At 34.4% G+C, this 15,323-nt stretch overlaps 2 protein-coding genes across 3 annotated transcripts in view; one reads left to right on the top strand and one right to left on the bottom strand.

Moving 5' to 3' along the window:
• LOC149080697 (serine/threonine-protein kinase 32C-like) overlaps window positions 1-6,731 on the bottom strand; it is a 135,443-nt gene extending 128,712 nt beyond the window's left edge. Inside the window, exon 1 of the mRNA XM_089239913.1 lies at window positions 6,669-6,731. The gene's annotated coding sequence lies outside the window, so the exon portion shown is untranslated. The remainder of the gene's footprint in view (window positions 1-6,668) is intronic.
• LOC149080695 (uncharacterized) overlaps window positions 1-15,323 on the top strand; it is an 82,944-nt gene that overhangs the window by 1,155 nt on the left and 66,466 nt on the right. The gene's annotated exons all lie outside the window — the stretch shown is intronic.

Raw genomic sequence — 15,323 nt, 5'->3', positions numbered from 1 at the left:
ATCGAATAAGATCTGAAAAGTTCTAAGCTTAATTATTTCACTATGAAGATTTTGAATGAATAGTCGAAGTTAATATTTGTTTTAGATTTTACGCAGCGAAAGCTTCGAGTTTGGGGGGATGAGTATCTAAATTATTTTTTCATCCTTTCGGTTTTTCCATTAACTTCCATGCCTATGTGCTAAACATTTTTCCCGTTCATTATTTTCCTACAGTATCAGCATGCTTTCTCTGCATCGAATTTCTGTTGATTTGACCTTTCCGATAACATTTCTAGTCTGGTTGTTAGGATTTTCTTAGAGCGCTCTGCTCAACATTCAGGTCATACACGGATCCTTTTGCTATTAAAACTGATGGTAATATAGTCTGCCAGTACCAATGCCGGTGAATAATAAGGGATTCTCTGATTATATCACATCATATTTCATAATATATATATATATATATATACGGTTGCCCCAATAAACTACATGCATCAGAAAAGAGCGTTACATATGTTTTTTTCATTATTGTTCAGAGAAAAAAAATCATATGAATTCAAAATGTATAGTCATGGAATGATATATCATTGAAGGATTTTATCATTATATCAGGCATTAAATTTGTTTGAAATCGGAAATAGGTTCGTTAATTTTGTTTATTGCTTTCTCTCATTTTTATCATTCTGATCATGCTTTTTTTGGTTCAAGTCTTATTTTTCAATTATAGTTTTCATTTGATTTTATGATATTAAGTTTGACAATCTTTTTTGAGGTACAGAAAAATCCTATAAGAGCATGAAAATAAATTTATGATTTGAATATGAACAAAATGGAAGAGAGAGCTTGATATTTCATGACGTTCTCTTTGGAAGCATAAAATGATATTTATAAGACTACGTATTCCAAAAGTAATCTACACGAATGAGTATAAATCACAACTTACGAACTTGGTTTTCGAATTGTTTTCTCTCTCTGTCTCTCTCAATGTTTCGGAAATGTTTTACAATCCGTTAACCTAAAACTTCTGATGGAAATAATACACCGTAAAATTTAATAATAAAAAAATGCAATGTATCTTCATTTGTTCCACATTATACTAATCACCATTACTTGCCACTCGGCTGCAGTCTCGTGTGCTACCCCTAAAGGTGACTCTTTCGGGAGGCTGACAGGGATTCAGCCTAAGGAACCCTGAGATAAACCTGACTTTTCTGTGTTGTAAAAATCAAGTTTAACGAGGAGACATTTATTAAAAAATTCATTCCAAAGGTGTTTCTAGTGCTTGAGGCACCGGACCAAATAGAAACCGAATTTTTTCTTAGCTTTTATTTGACCGTTCCGGAAAAATTACCGAATTGGGAATCAACACGATTATTTTTCGAAAAACTAGTCTTGAATACAGATATGGGAAATCGATTTGACGAAGCCTTCAAATTACGCTTTACTTCTACGACATTCATTAATTGAATGTCACCATCTAGATTTCACAATTGCTTCATAAAATTCAATTTATTAATTTATTTTCGGCCTTTAAACTCATTTAGGTGGAGCAATGCTATAATGGCCTATATCTATTTAATACAGCCACATTTATCGTTAATCACGTTCCCCCACGTTTATCGTTATTCAATTCTCCTTGTTATTGCACGTGTGTGTGTAAGGTTCGTATTTCTCACAACGTTAGATTCAAGGATGAATTTTGATTTAATCTTAAATCCTTGAGTGCACACAGATTTTTTTCACTTAACCTATGAAAAAGATTTCATTAAAATTTTCATAAATCCATTAAAACTGTGAAGATATTTTTTTTAGTTCTCGAGGACAAATCAAAAAACCACAACGTTTGTAGCATTTTGATCATTGTAACTAAATGAATTTAGGCGTTGAAGTATGCTGTTAAATATCTAACGTGTTTTGATTTATTAAAGCAACTTTGGCCAGCTGTCTAATACTATATTGCAATCGAATTTAGAATGCATATATAGTAGGTAAAAATTTCCACACATAGTACTGAAACAAAAACATTGAAAAAATAGACATCACAATTTCGAATGTTATATGCTTATTGCATCTGGTGATTCTATGTGCATAAATGCAATTCATTGATATCGACAGCTTTGAGAAGTCGAAATCGGATGGAATAGTGATTCCTACAGTTTTCCTGCCTCATACCCCAATTTTTATTTAGTTACTCCTCCTAGTCACTTGACACAGTAATTGCAGGAGAATCTTTAAGAAAACCTTTCTTGCCTGTGTGCCCTACTTCCTCTTAAAGGTTAGGTCGCAAGGTTGAACAGGAAAGGGTGCCAATGGAATCATAAAACAAAAACAAAAAAAAACAAAGCACACAGTAGTATGGAATTTTGAGTCACTCGTGGTGGTCATAAATTTGATTTCGATTGCTACGTTTATTTTTTTTTACTGTGAATGACGAACAATGAATGCAATTTCTTAGACTTCTCTTCATGCACATGACAGTGCTTTTGAAAATAAATCACAAACGTTTTCCTATCAATCCGACCTTTTTTTGAGTTTTGCCCTTCTTGTAAGGAGGTAGGGTTGGCCTAGAGTGTTTTGATTTGTAAAAAATGCCTATGATGTGTAATTGTATTCTCATCATCTCTCTTGCCTTGTCAGCATAACGATTTTAGAAGTATGGTTTCATTTCTTCAGCTGTTGGATTCGATAAACGTTGAAACTGACTCGTGAACATCATTTTGGCCGGCTTTGAGGGAACACGAGCTCAATTTACCGGCCAATTAAATGATCAGCTGAAATGGGATTACCAAAGTTCAGTCATTGTTTCTTAAAAATAAAAACACATTCGCGCAAAAAAAGTTTTGAAGGAGAACAATTATAGGTATGTTTTGCTTTTGAATGGCTTTTAGATTCTTCGATTGTTTATAATTGAAGGAAAATCCGTGATTCTCTTTCTCTTGAAGAATACTTCCCACTTGAATTGTACTAATGGAAATTCAAGATTGGAAGCAAGCTTTTTTATTTTTGTCCCTTCTCTGATCATTGAGTGTTCTATGCTAAAAGGAGATTCTATGGTCTACTGCTCAATTATGCCATTCATATTAAATCTGTGAAGGATAAGCCAATTATGCTGTTCATTCTCGACAATCGCAAGTATCCAGTAACATATTGCGTCATTTAATTCTTACTCATGTGTTTTCACTCACCTTCGTAAAGCCGCAATTAGCAGAAAGTTCAGCCAATGGGATTTACAATCTTCAACGTGGTTACAATGTAATAAAGGAGGATTGTAAAAGTTTTCGTGGGAAAGAAGAATGTAAACTCCCGGATCATTATATTCACTATTGTTTTTGTATCATTGCTTATGTCGTTATATTGGCCAATATCCTCTAATATACGTGCGTTTTAGAATTACCCCAAAATCTGAATCAAACAGAGACTGCACAAAAGAGCATACGAGGCCAAGGGTTCGTTTATATATATTTAAGGTATAGAATAAATAAATAAATTGAAAGCAAATTTATTTATAAAACTAATGTCGAAATATATTTGAAAATTTTCTTTTTCTTCCAAAGTTTGCTCGTAGACTTTATATACATACAAATTCAGTAAAACTGCTGTTACTGCCTAATATTATAGTACAGTACATAGTTTATCTCAGAGTTCACTGATAGCATTGTACCGTCATTGGATAAAAGATAAACAGTAGGCCTATTTATATCGCCACATTTTAAGCACTCGACGAGGCATTATCCGGTCATTGATCGAGAGAGGAAAGAAGACAGCCGTAAATTCTTTCATGAGAATAAAGCAATTTACATATAAATTCTTACTTTTCTTCCAACTCGATCTTCATAACACATTCTGCACGCGTTTGTATGTTTTATACTCTTTTTGGATCGCATATTCATCCATCATGTATGATTTCGAAATCGTATACTATAAGGTGAAAGAATATCAAAAACATTGAAACCAAAAGTTATGGAACAGTTACGACAATTTATGCCTGGATTTCTCACTCAATTCAATTCAAGATCTTGACTATTGCATACCTTCAGTTTTAGAATTCATATCACTGATAGTAAGAGTAAAAACTGCAATTACTTGCTTCACAGTTATGTTGTTAAAATGCAGCAGAATCTGTAACGATGATTGTTGCATCACAAGATGCGAAGAAAATTTCAGAAAATTCGTCTTTCATTTCCAATAAAGAAACTCCAATATTTTTTTAAATTGCTGTTTTTTCAGTAATTCATTCAGTGAAACAAAATTGAGCGTTAAATAATGTTTCACGAATCATGTTTTTACTATACATGACAATATTCTTCAAAGTGAAATATTATGAACTTTGTACTTAAACCTAAATAAAAATCTATTATTCTACTAGACAAGAATTAATATTTTTTCAGTCACTTACTGGTTTATTGTTGAACTGAACATATCTACAAAATTGTTTCAGTATTGTCATTCAGTAAATGCAATATCTCAAATAAAAAAAGTAAACCACGACCGAAAAATAGTTTTAATTTCATGTTGAATAATCATATACTATAATCGAGTGTTCCTCAAAAATGTCCGTGTTACTGGTCTCCAGGCTCAGGTCAGTGGAAACTGGTCACTCTAGTTTTCTTTGCTTTATGGTCTAAAGTAAAAGCAAATTATTTAGCTCTTTGTTAGATTCATTCATGATGCGGAAACTTAATGAAGAAAAACGAGGTCAGACTCGACCCTTGAATATCGCCTAGCGGAACACGCCGACACTTTTAAAATACAAATTTTCCGTCTAGTCATTCTCAAATGGTTCTTTCAAGGGTCCTGAAAAATAGGGCTGAAGAAAGTATAGCCGTATGTAAGCAAAGAAATGTTACTATACTGTATACATTTTGTAAACAACTGGCATCTCATGCTAATTCATGAAGCGAATGACATCGATACACATGTTGATGCTCTGTTTGCCGCAATGTTACATCAAAAAGAACGGATCTCTCCAAGTTTCATTTTTATTAGTATTATTAGTACTATTTCATCGTGCTCGTGAAGCGTAGCCAGTTCTTATCAGACTGTATATTCACGCACTGCAGCATTGAGTGCATTTTTGAACAAAAATCATCAATTTTTCTATGCTATTCTACACTTAATGTTCCAAATTTCATAATTTTTCGACATAAAATATGGAAAGTTTCTTTATACTCGAAATTAGTCACCCTATATAACAATATATAGGTATATGACTATTGTGACTGTGCTAAATAATGATGACAAAATGTAAATAATGCTTTTCCCGTCTACTTCCTTGTGTGTGCGTGTGGATTACGATACATTTGATAAGTTGTTAAAGAAAGGATGAGGAAAACTGGTGTGTATTTGGTCAGCTTATGAGGATGACGATCATTCACACACACAAACAGCTGAATACGACAGGTAGTGTCCGGTATCTACGAATATTCTGGTGTCGTATTTAATGAGGTAGTTCAAAGAACTTTACAATAACTTCTATGCTCTTTGTATTGACTTCTTTTCGGTTGGAAGTAAAATGACTCCGGAGCTAAAATACACAGACAAAACATGACTGAGCAAGACATTTGATAGCTCAATCTTATCGTGTCTTTGCATTCAACCAGGCAAACGTAGGCGTAAAGTTATTGGAAATATTAGGAAGGCTAAAAGATATTGGGAGGTCATACAAATATTCCTATAGGTATTAGGGAGATAGAGCGAGGGAGAGAGAGGTAAGAGAGGGGAACTCTCGGGCTCATGGGCTGGACAAACGTTCACACCTACGCATGAATTTTAGTTCGTCCTGGACTGGAGTATGCCATAAGGTTTTGGAGACCATACCTACAGCGGGACATAGACTTGACTGAGAGGGTGCAGGGGTGCAGAGAAGATCTAAGCGAGCTCTTTTTGGCACACAAGGCTTGAGCTATGAAGAGAGACCTGATTTCTTTAATATTTTTACATTGGAGGAACGCAGGTGTCGTAGAGATATGATCGACGTGTTTAAAATGTTCAACAAGATGGATAGGTAGACCATATGCGTTATTAATACACCGTCAATCAACTGTCTTGGCAAGGGGACACCAGTATTGTTTAGTAAGGGACAACTCTAGGTTGTAGTGTCGTAGGGAGCTTTTCTCTAGTAAGGTTGTCAATAAATAGAATACCTCATCTCGAGGGGTCGTGAATTTTACCACAATTGACATGTTTAAAAAGAAGTGTGATAAACATAGTGAGATAAATCGAGAAGCTATCCATACTTAGAATAGACAAACATAATCTTTTTTATGGGCAGTGTATTATATATCATTAATTATTTTTTTTTTTCGAGATATATGCTTTTATATTGGGTTTGCTATATTTTGTTATATTTGACATCCATATTTTTTGTGGGTATCTTTCTTCAGCCTGTTGGGCAATTTACCTGTTGTGGTCTTTGTATTTGTATTTGAATGGGCATCAGAACTTTGCCGCCGAACTTATCCCGTTGCCGAGATCTCTCCTAGCCCAGCGTCGTGGCAGATTTTACACCTATGCAGGCAAGCATCGATTATTGGGACGGGAAAAAGTCACTACTCTATTTCAAAACAAATCTCAAATTTTCGGTATCATGATTCATTGCTGTGAAAAAAAGATTACTTCTATTTAGCTTTTGAAACTTAGAAAATATATTTCTGCATATAATTTCGTTTATGAACGTAAAACCAACTTACGGGTTCGGCCATCTTTTATATCTTCCGAGTACCAATAATATGATTGGATCGATGAACACTTGACCATACATTACTGATTATAAGAAGTAAAAAATAAATAAACCAGCTGTTTATATGTGAATTTCACGCATTCCATCACGTCGCATGTTAGTGGGACAATAAATAGACTACATCAACAACGAAGATAATAATTATAACTAGTTTCTCTGGTGTATTTGATTAAAAAAAAATAGATCATTTACAGCCATCACAATCGATACAACATCAGTACGGAACTTAATAAGCGCGCGAGAAGAAAAATGATAATAGTAGCAGCGATTTAACAATTAAAACAGAGATTCATCTACTTTGTCCAAAAACACGCCAGAGCAATAACATGGCCTCCAGCCAAGATGACAAGGGGAGAAATATAGAACTTACAACGGCTGCTTTAGATTTCGGAATGCCCCAAGGGACTGGGTGAACTTGGTAGCCTTATTCCAAGTCCTGCTGCATACGCTTCAATTTATATTCTGCAATCAGGTAGAAAGGGCGAGAATTCAGGCTATTTAAGATTACTATTTCAATTTTTTTTCCGATGACCTATTATTTGATACTATTATTTAAACTCCTCGACAAATGAGACAAACATTATATGTTTGTTTTCACATTTTTCTATAATTCTGCTGTCGATAACGCATAAAAGTTTTCTGTGACTGATATTTCTTGCTTCTTGATCTGAAAATGAGTTTTGAAATAAAAATAATGTACATATTTCTAAAATTTGTAATAATTTTTACCAGATTAATTCTGGAAAAAATTCTTTTGTTGCTATGAGTTGATTGACCCTTTATTTGGTGGCGGCGTTGCTTCAAGCACAGTATGAATTTCTTATATTTTTCAAATAAAGTCGTTGTATATTTTGAGCTCGTTCCGGCATCGATGCTTTTAAGCAACTTCGATTTTTACTTGTGAACTGTTCATGAAATTTCTATAATTACCAGCAGAATGGTTCAAAGGGGTACATGTTTCCTATTTATTGACAAACCTAGAAAGAATGATTTCTAACCCTTGCGTTTGGAGGGAAACACCATGTTTGGAGGAGGCATATTGCTGTGCATTCTTTAACAACGGTTGAAAAGTAAGTTGGCAAACAATAAATGACATTTTTATACTATTCAAATCGATGTGAATCATATAAATATATCATATACATTATAATTTATGTTTTATGCTGAAATCTGATATATACTCTTCATAAAAATGATAGCCAAAATGATGATATCATATGAATATAGTATATAAATACAATATTTCTTATATATCAATATCTATTAAATGTAATCAATAAATAATCTATAAAAATATCCCCGAAGTGCAACATCCCATATTTTTTAAATATTGACAATACATTTTTTTGTCATGTAATGGCATTTAGGGCACCTCTTCATTTGCTTAATATAACCCCTCAAAATTTTTCTTCTCCGGATATTTTAATGTGTGCCAATAAAAGGGTAAAAAATAATAAATTTCACAAAATGTCGAATCGATTCCCTGGAGAAAAAGTTTTTGAAGAAAAAAGTGATGGGAAACTTTTTTTTAAATTTCAACATTGACAGGAAGATAATTTTGTGAAAGCTTTCTCATTTGAAATCGCTTCGTAATTTTTCAGAATATCCGTATCAGAAAAAAATATATTATACAGGGTGTTTCAAAAAAACATCGCCAAAATAATAGGGTGATTCAAGCATACGATAACAATCCAAAATCACTTAGAAACATAGGTGCGCAAACGCCATCATATATCAGCAGACGTCATTTAAAATAATAAGTAATACAAGGGCAACGAATAATCATCTTTCTACAATAATGTATTTAGGAACAATACTGCACTTCTCAAAAACATCAGCTCGAACACGTCCAGCTGCCTCAAGGATTCTTCCTACTTAGTCTTTTTGCGACGAAGACTGAAGAAATACAGTTATACTAAATCTTCGGGTGACGAAACGCGGGCGTTTGGTACAAGAGTCCTTTTAAAAAAAACCCATAAGAAAAAGTCTATGGGGGGACAAATTGGGGGCCCTATCAATTGTTCATATATCATTATATCGGGATTGCTTTACAAGTGTGTGATGCAACAACTCCATGTAGTAGCTCTGGATGGAATTTGGATACCCATGTTCCAATGCGATTTTGGATTGTTATCCCCATACGCTTGAAATGCCCTTTCACTTTGGTGATGCTTTTCTTTTTTTTTTTTTTGAAACACCCTGTATAAGCAGACGAGGTCATTTTCCGTATAAGGAAAGAAAGGCGCTGGATAAGAACAATGTGTGTAACTGCAAATTAGACTGGTATTTTATAATCTTGTTGATCCCCCCGAAAATATATCGGTTTCTTGTATTAACCCCTCGGCTGCCAAGCGGTTGAAGTTGAATTTCGATGCATTTTCATGAAATTTTCCTTCATTGCTTTCTGCGGACTTTTAGATGTTTAAACTCTTCTTAGGTGTTCGAATTTCATAGCGAATGGAAAACTACGCTGTGAAAAACAGTTAGTTTTTTACATTTCCATACAATGGGCGTCTTTCTTCTGCCGAAAAATTGAAGAATACTTGCGAGTGTCGCTACAGAAAATGGGTTTTGAAGATCAAATAATGTTTCGAATAAAACTTTCGTCCATCAATTTTTCATTCATAAATATGAAAGTTTTTTTACTCTATTTATATATTTTCTTATTGGGAACAGTTCAAAAATTACACGGCAGTATCAACTGATATCTTGATAATTCTTTTAAAAGTCAACGCCCTTTCTCCTACTTCAACCAATTCCTACTTTGACGTTTCTGGATTCTCTCGAAGGTGTGTACTGCTGTTATGGGCTATAGCACACTGACGTACCCTGACCTTTTCTGTCAATCTACCTCTTTCGTTGCTTTATCACGTGATTCTTGGGCCTTCGAAAGCCAGTCGTTTTCCTTGAATTCCAAACTCTGTCATGCTCCAAGTATCCCAACACCCTAATAATTTTTTCAACAAGGATCGCTGAAGATGTGCGTGATTGTTATGGGTGAATTCAAACTGCTCAAATGATGAGACGAAAATGGCAGCACATACAACAATAATACTATCAAATTAACTGTTCAATCTCGAAATATGTATATGATATGAAGGAAAGTGAATTGGAAAATTATAGTGACCATGTATTGGATATAAAATATATTTCACAAAAAGACTAACGTTAATTAAGAGCAAAAAACTGATAATTTTAAAATGGAGAAATTATAAAGATAAGCCTGTTTAATTGATACCAGAATTAATTGGATCATTATTTTCATTTCACATTTTCATCAAAAAGGCACTAACGTTATTAGTTTTTGATAACAAGTACGAACTCTCGAATACCACAACGAACAAATTGTCCAACGAGGTGGATGAAAAATACTGAATTTTTTTATATAATTTAACTTTTTGAAATTAAACTGAAAAAAGTATTGTTATTAACCGATCGGGTAGGAAAATATCTAGTCACGCATGGCAAACATCGATTTTATGGTATGTGAATGGAAAAATAATATATATCAGCCAAGTTGGAAAATTGTGTTCTTTATACTGATAAAGTTTTCTACTTCATTCATTAGGTTCACTGCCATTCAAGAACAGCTTAAGAAATAAAACTCAATGTTGAGGTCAAGATATAGACGTAGAAAACACGATTCAATGATCGATACCTTTGAACTGTATTGTGTTTATGTCTGTGATTCGGATACACTATTTTTATCGAAAGAACAGTAAGAGTTCACACCTTCAATTACTCAGGACACTTACAGGAATGAAATTTTTTTCCGGGTCGGTATTCGAAAAATTAGTTCTAACATTGATCTATTCTATCAATACATTTCGTGACTGGGTCACCCAAACGCAAAGTATCTATTTCTTGGTGGCCTCTAATTGCTATTTATTTGTCTTCGCGATTGGGGCCCGATTCATTTCATGTTATGAAACAATAATGATAAAAAAAAAAGGAAACGCTATAACCGCGGGGGAAGTTTGGATTCCAGAAATCGTGGCGATGTGACCTTAATCACTTCCTCGGAAAAAAAGAAAAGAAAAGGCATCTTGTTTTTCTTCTCAAAATCAATCATTTGTTGGCACATCTTCACGTTTTAGTCTTCAAATACCAGTTCAATATGTGAGTGAATAAAAAATATATAGCCAGTTTGAGAATGAAGAGATTATCGTCCAGAAATCAATAACTTTATTTATAATGCTATCAATGCTAGAAATATTCCGAAAATTACTCACTAATGAAAGCATTAACGAAAGGGATTCAATTATGCCCTTAATGTTTGACCTAACTACATGCATCATTGAGTTTTGATGAGCATTTGTTTTCTGCTGAGAAGGCACGATTTTCTTTTGCCCTTTCTCTGTAATTATGATTCAAGTTTTTGATATTCTTACTGATAAACGCTCTTTTTCCCCCCATCATTAGTTTAAAAGCATTATCTCAAATAATACGTAGAAGTAGATTTAACACTATCTACTAATTATCTCATTAGAGATATTACCACTATTCTACAATGGAAAAGACAAAAAAATATTTTTTTTCCAAAACTAATATCAGTCTTCGTAGCTATATCGCGGCGCTCTAACGTAAGAGCCAATTAATATAAACACCCAAGGCCGCAATTGGGGGGAGCAGGTGGGTCTCGTGCCCCGGGCGCTGAACCAAAGGGGGAGCAAATTTTATTCTCAAACCTATCCTTCAACATTACAAGGGGGTGCCCAAATTCCCCACTTGCCCCGGGTGACCAAACATCTAGTTGCGGCCCAGATCTTTAAAGTAGATGCAGCAATTATTATCCAGTAGGGAAGAGGGGCGCAAACGTAATTTTGTCGCTTTTGCACTGAAAAAGTTGATGATTTTATAACAGTGTTTATTGTTTCCCCTCGACATTGCTCCGCCCGCCAACCCTTATTCCAGCCATGATTGGGAATATCATATCCATGACCCCCAAAAGGGCAGGGCTAACAAGACTCTAATCCTGGGGCCCGGGTCGAATCTTCTTTTCACACTATAAATTCACTATATAGGGACCCGGCTGCAGGATGTGGGATCCATGGCTACATCTGATAGTTGGCCCACGAGCGTTAGCCGTATCCATGGTCTACACAAGGGTGAGGCTGCCAAGGTTCCAGCCTCGAGACCCGGGACAATTCTCATCATTTTTTTTTTCGTTTCTGTGCTATAAATTCACTATATGAAAGGCCCGCCAAAGATCCCAGCCTACGGACCCCTGCTCCAGGATGTAGGGACCGTGATCAGATCTTTCAGCTTATGAGATGATTAACATAATAATCGTGTAATTTTGAAGCAGTTGCTCAAATTGTGTTCTGTGATATGTGTACAAGCGTCCCGTGTGAAGTCTTAAATATTTTTCTTATATCCATTATTGTAAATTACGTTTAATCTCGTTTAAAAAAACTAAATTTCCGTCCTATTTTATTATTTTAAAATTTTCTGCATTCAAAGAAATAAATTCTTTACATTGTCCAGAGACTACTTTTTTACATATACAGTGCGTACATAATTAAAGTTCATCTACTCCGGTCTACAACCACAAGTATTCATCAGAAAGTTGTGAAACTTCAAAAACGCCTTAATATTAAAAGATGGGAGAGGAAAATTGAGAGCAAAAAAAATAGTTCCGACATTCATCATTAAAGGGTGTTATTTTTATGTAAACTGTGGTGCACATGCTCATTTTTTGCAAACGTGGGATCAAACTGCTCAGCTCTTATATACAAATACAAATACAAGGCCACAACAGGCAAAATGCCCAAGGAAGTGGCTGAGAAAAAGATGCCCATAATAAATATGGATGTCATATATTTCAAAAATACAGCAACGCAATTAAAAATGAAATTTCAAAGCTTCTCGATTTACCCCAACGACAACGTCTTTTATGGTAGGGTATCTAAACATCTCCAGCAGAACCACATTTCCATCCTCATTTCTTATGTAAAGAGTATGAGGTGAGTTTGCAAGAACGTGTTCTGATGGTAAAACTCACTTACGAACACGGTGATTTTGCACCAAAAGATTTTTGGAATTCAAAGGAGCTTCGAAAATTTTCCCCCGCTATTTCATTGAGGCATTCCTAAATTTATATAATTTTCTGATGGATAGAGTTAAGGCTGTAGGCAGCCCAGAACAGAGTAGCTGTAATTATGTACACCCTGTATAAATAAGATATGTTACGATAATACGACAAATATATGATAAATCAGTAGTTATGCCTAATCGCCGTTTATTATGCATAATCATCAATCGTCTCAGTAAGTTTGATAAATTTCACTGCATTCATCACTTTACCGGTGTGATTATGCACAATTCCCAAAAAAAGTTGGTAAGTTTGATAAATATGGAAGAAATCATATGGAAATGTCACTTTAATTTAACAACTTATCAGTTTTGCCCGTACGTGATGCATGTACACAAAACGTATTTCACCATAAAAATCAAATCAAATAAGTAAGTTAAATTAAATAATAAGTGAAGTAAACACGAGAAAATAAATTTTTTATCGATTTTATTAATGTTGGTTTTAATCATGTTTATCAAGATAGCAAGCATAACAAACATTACCGATTAAATTCATCATTCTAGACTGAAGTTTATGTAAAAACTCCGGAAAATTTAAGTAATTCATTGACGATTTATCATATTTACCGTTACGAGCTGGGGATTATATCAGCTTGTTTCAGTAAAATGTGATAAATTCGTAATATTTATCAAACTTACCGAAATGGTCGGCGAATATGCATAATTGCCGGCTATTACGCTTAACTGCCGGCTATTACGCATAATGACTGGATTTATCACGTGCCGTTTACACAATCAATACACATACACACAATCAAATTTTTTTACTTTTTTCCCCCTCGTCTTAAAATTTTCTCAGATATATCAAAGATAAACGAAAAATAATTATTTAATCAAAGCCGAAAGCAGGGAGAAAAAACGTGAGATCTAACCATTTATTAAATGTATAACAACTCAATTAATGAGATTGTAGCCGTTAATTGATTTATACAACCGACGTAAAAAAAAAGTTTCCAGCGTAAACATATTTATCCTCTCGTGACAATAATTACTCGTCTTGGTAACGACAAAAACCGGTACGTGGCTCATTTATTTCTCTCTGTTTATATATCAGCTCGTTATAAAATAATATATATATATATATATATATATATATAAACCTTATATGAATGAAAAGAGAGAAAACAACTCATTCCCGAAGCATACATTATTGGTTGCATTAAACTGTCTTGCACAGTTAGTGATGAGAAGAAAATTTGCTCCACTAAACAACCCCTCGTCAACCGAATTCGATTATTATTGAAACGGATTCGGGATGTAAATGAATAACCTTGGCCCATCCCCAGGGCCGCCCGCGACCTTCAGGAAGTTTGAGATACTCGGGTGAGCTTTTCCGTAGGCACAAGGTCGCCAGGTAACGAACTAACTGAGTCAGTGACCTGCCTCGGCACCTTTTTTTCTATTGCTTCTGCCAAAGATATATTTGCGAAAATCATTTTTTTTTTTTGGAATCTCATCTTTTTATTTTTTTTTCCTTAATTTTTATCATGGTCCAGAAAAAATAAAACAACTATAATCTAATAATAATAGTGTAACAATAATAATAACATTCGTTAGGTATGTTCAACCCGGGTTCGTTTGGTCAATCTTTATTCTCAATTTACTGCTCCGTATGTGATGTTTTATATCGTAGGTATAGTTTCACGGGTTATCATTAGACATTCGATCACATCGTTTGGTTAGAACAATGATTTAAAATTGGTTTCACATTACAAGGTCACTTAGTCATTTATTTCCTTATCCTATAATATCCTCCGTGACTTATTTTTTTCAAGTGAATGCAAGTTCATAGACGTCGTGACTGTTCTTGAAAAGGTGAAATCAATAACCCTAAACAAGGAAATGTTTTCGATGTCACGGCAATGACTCGAGACATTATTTACGGATTATGTGAAAAACGTGATTCACCCAATTGACCAAAAAAGAATTTGAGTTATAAAAATATTTGCGGCATTCAGGCTATGAAAGTAAAAAACATGCAGGGTGAATCCGACCTACTCTGCCAAACGAAATGGGGTGATAGACGAGCCCAAGTGGATCATGAAACACCCCACCAACTCTGTCAAACCGTTTTTGAGTTATGGTGGATAATCGATTATGGAAAAAATATGTGTCAAGTTTAAAAAAACCTGCATTTTGTAGAGTTTCTAAGAGACCTACACATAAACTAAGCGCATATTTGAAAAGAACAAAAAAGATCCTATAAGATGACATCATTTTCATTCAAATATCTGGATTTATTGGCGAGCTACTAGCGCTGAAAGAGATTGGCAAAGTTCAAAATCGAATTTTCCCCAAAATTTTTCATCGTCAATTACGCAAACACCCTTCTAGCTACAATCGGTCAAATTTACAAAAAACTTGTCCATTGCACCAGCTATCGAGAGTCTACAATAAACCGTATCGGTGTTCTGGTTCAGGAGATCGTAATACATCACTGAAATCGATGTTTGTCGAAGTAGATATTCGACGAAAATTTGGAATTGGCGTTTACAGGTTTTGCTGACAA

This window comes from Pholcus phalangioides, unplaced genomic scaffold, assembly GCF_987345545.1.
Source record: "Pholcus phalangioides strain wild (caught in Gottingen) unplaced genomic scaffold, Ppha-v1.0 ptg000011l_1, whole genome shotgun sequence".
NCBI lineage: Eukaryota > Metazoa > Arthropoda > Arachnida > Araneae > Pholcidae > Pholcus > Pholcus phalangioides.
The sequence above is the reverse complement of the archived record's forward strand: the minus strand, read 5'-3'. Positions and strand labels throughout refer to the sequence as shown.